This window comes from Odontomachus brunneus, unplaced genomic scaffold (assembly GCF_010583005.1).
Source record: "Odontomachus brunneus isolate Ranch 3 - 2012 unplaced genomic scaffold, Obru_v1 Obru_scaffold_135, whole genome shotgun sequence".
In the NCBI taxonomy this organism is placed as follows: Eukaryota; Metazoa; Arthropoda; class Insecta; order Hymenoptera; family Formicidae; genus Odontomachus; species Odontomachus brunneus.
In genome coordinates, this window is record NW_022639585.1 from 165,478 (window position 1) to 169,501 (window position 4,024).

At 40.2% G+C, this 4,024-nt stretch overlaps 1 protein-coding gene across 1 annotated transcript in view; it reads right to left on the bottom strand.

Annotated features, from left to right (window-relative positions):
• Positions 1–4,024, bottom strand: part of LOC116850174 (sodium-dependent dopamine transporter) — a 400,294-nt gene that overhangs the window by 19,718 nt on the left and 376,552 nt on the right. The gene's annotated exons all lie outside the window — the stretch shown is intronic.

Genomic DNA, 4,024 nt, shown 5'->3' on the forward strand with positions numbered 1-4,024 from the left:
TTCCATTTAAAAAAATTAATGTGACCTTGACCTGACCTTCGCTACGCAACCCAAGGTCAAACTGATGTGATCAGTAAATACATCTTTTTAAACGCCACAACTTTTGTCTGAAACATTTTTTTGTAAAACTTATATTTTTCCTGATATTCGGGCGTCCCGGTACTTTCCGAACACCCTGTATATACAGGGTATCCCATTTTAAATTACGCACCTGAATATCTCGTCAGGGGAGCCACCAATCCGAAAATAACCCTCATAAAAGTTGTTGGGTTCGAAGGGGGACATCGGATGGTGATTTTCAATTTCACCTTGACCTTGACCTTCAAGGTCATTTGAAGATCAAATCGAATTTTTAAATAGAAACCCCTATTTTTGACCACGGATTCGGTAAGAGCCCAAAATTTTACGTTTAGATGGGTACTTGAGGCTCTTCTTTGGAATGGCCTTCAAAAGTTTCAATGACAAAATATTTGAAATTACGCACCTGAATACATATCTTGTCGGGGAGCCACCGATTCAAATAACCCTTACAAAAGTTGTTGGGTTCGGAGAGGGACATCGGATGGTGACCTTCAATTTCATCTTGACCTTGACTTTCAAGGTCATTTGAAGGTCAAATCGAATTTTTTTAATAGAAATTTTAAAGTTATGTTAAGAGTCGAAATGACCTTTAAAGATCATTTCAAGGTCGAACCGTTTACAAGTCCGCTAGCATGACCTGAAAACCAAAATTGATCGTGGTTTGTTTTTTAAGATATTTGAATTAGTAGTCATTCGTATAAAATAAAATTGTTCACACCAGAGAATGCGTTCAGTCATCGACATAATACATACAACGATGTCCAGGGCCCACGTTGATTGTGTTTCAACGAGGATTTGAATTTACATAGACGTTTAAATTTTATAAAAATGGGTTCATCACTGTGAGTTTGATACACAAGTTCTCATACCTTGAATTTTTTTTTTTCTAAACGTTATTAAGCGGTTCGACATTAAAATGATCTTTAAAGGTCATTTCGACTCTTGTGTGACATCGACATTGTTCTCTGCCAGATGTTCGCGGATTCACGACAGCAATCACTCCGCCGTCGACTTACGGATTCGTGACATCGACACTGTTCTTCACACTGTTCCTGCCAGATTACTGCTCGCGGATTCGCGACAGCAATCACTCCGCCGTCGACTCACGGATTTGTGACATCGACATTGTTCTTTAAACCGTTTCTAGTAGGTTACTGCTCGTGGATTCGCTACAGCAGCCACTCCGCCGTCGGCCCACGAATTCGTGATACCGGCACTGAAACTACCGTTATCCGCAAGATTCGACAGCCATCGAGGGCCTGGAATCAAACTACCGGAAGGACGCTTAAACGCAACCTTCACACCGTTCCACGGATCTTGCTTCGCCTTAGCGCAAGCGAGATCACCGCTATCGAGTCGCCGCGTGCGAACTCATAACGGTCTATTCGAAGTCTCGCTCCGTTGCAGCGCAGCTTCGACACCGCGTCATAAGGATCCGCGTCAGGATCACACCGTTATCGACTCGCAAGGACGCGAGTCGACCTCCGCGATATTAACAAAACCGATCTCCAGAAGCGAGATCGGAATCACACCGTTACCGCGACGCATAGGCGCGTCCGAGGCACTATCATCACCGCATCCGCGATCGTGCAAGAATGAGCCGGCCTCGTTCGATTGTAAAGATAAAACCGATAACTAAGGTTCCGCGTATCCAAGTGGACTTCCGTACCGCATACCAGGTATGTAAATATGAAACAGGAATTTTTATATAGAAAATACACGTTTATTGTATAAAAATGATAAAAAATATTTTATTCGAAGTATTGCCCATTGCTAGCTATACATTTTTCCCACCTGTCTGATAATTTGTGAATGCCACGCCAAAAAAACTGTTGCTCTTTTGAGGCAAACCAGTCATCGAGCCATTTTCGTACATTTTCGTAAGAAATGAAGCGCTGCTTAACAAGTGCGTGTTCCATCGATGCAAATAAATAGTAATAGTAATAGGACGGAGCCAAGTCTAGTGAGTAAGCCGCATGCGAAAATATTTCCTAATTAAACGCCTCAATCGTTTCCTTGACCAGTTTTGCTGTGTGCGATGATGCATTATCATAAAACAAAATCACTTTGTGTTGCCTTTTTTTATATTCTGGTCGTTTTTCACGCAAAGTTTGATTCAAATCGATCATTTGTGTCGGTAGCGTTCAGTATTAACGGTTTGGCCAGGTTTTAGCAGCTCATAATAGATCACATCCTTCTGATTCCACCAAACACAGAGCATTGTCTTCCGTCCATAGCGATTTGGCCTTGCAGTCGATGTCGATGGTTCGCCTTGAGTTACCCATGATCTTTTACGCTTAGGATTCTCAAAATATATCCACTTTTCATCGCTAGTCACAATTCGAAGGAGAAATGACTTTCTTTTGTACCTGGCGAGCAGCATTTCGCAAGTGGTTTTTCGATTTTCCTGCTGTCTTTCATTCATGTGGAACCCATTTTCCCATCCTCTGGATCTTTCCCATTGCTTTCAAATGGAGACGGCTTCTCGTGTCACATTTAATTGATCCGCGAGTTGTTGCGTTTGAGTGTCATCCTCATCCAACAATGCTTGCAATTTGCTGTCTTCAAACTTTTTCGGTAGTCTTCCACGTTCTTCGTTTCTCACGTCAAAATCGCAACTTTTGAATTTTTTAAACCACTCAAAACACTGTGATTTACCAAGAGCATGCTCACCGTAAGCTTCGACAAGCTTTCGATACGATTCTGCAGCAGTTTTCTTCAAATGGTAACAGAAAATCAATGCTGTCCGCAGATCGTAGTTTCCAGACACAAAATTCGATATGTTCAACGCTATTATAAACTATGCTGTTGTATGAAACTTGTATTGTTGTGAGTTGAAAATCTTTGTCAGAGGTGTCAACAAGGAAATGGCTCCAATGACGCGGTTTGACGGTAACTACATTGACAGCTAGAGCCATCTATGGACAAATTCCGGTTTCATATTTACAGACCTGGTAAAACTTACACGTTATAAATTTCAAATATTTTCTCGCAATGTTGCCGATAGAATGCTGTGTAAAATCAAGTGAAATATTATAAATGTTTGTATTAACTGCATGAATGTTTTTATACAGCATTCCACCCGCAACATTGCGACAAAATAACACATTTATAACGTGTAAGTTTTACAAGCAAGTATTTTATTATGTGACAATGTTGTATACAATGTTTTAATAAGAAAGTGATGGATAAAAAATATATTTTATTATAAGTAATGCAAATTATATATGTATTATATATGTAATGTTTACGTTAAACAAGCCTGACAGTTCCCTAATTACCCCTGATTAATAGCATAAAAACGAAAGATATATTCAAAAAACTAACTAATGTACTAGGAAAGCATTAATTGCATTTTCAAGGTAAGGAAAAATAAAAAAAAAACCGCACACGGACAAGTCGTCAACGAGATTCGAACGTTCGCCGCCGACCCAAAAATATTTGGCGCAGGAGTCTTAGTTCGCTCAGCCACATCGCCTCGTTGAAAAAGAGCCGTAACTTTAGCCCTATGTACGCTACAGCTCCGCGACCCAAACTTTATACTATTATTTCTCGCAAACAAAGATCCACTTGCACAAACCTCGTTATGATGTTCATGCCCAACATTGCAGCTAATCTAATATGCTATGACTCGTTTGGAAATCGATTTAACAAGTTGTGGCATCTCCTCGTAAGAGGCAGACAACATAAGTATAGTGCGTTGCACCGCACGGACTTGCATCTTAGATGTGGCAACGCTGGCTTGCATGTCTGAGCTTGAAATCACGTCATGCAGCTGCTGTGCGAAACATCCACTGCCATCTGGCGGCAATCTGAACTATAAAATCTGCGTTATCGGCACTTTCGAAGTTCGGGATCGACTCCGACATCCCCTTAAAGTGTTTAATGTATATATATATATATATATATATATATATATATATATATATATATATATATATAT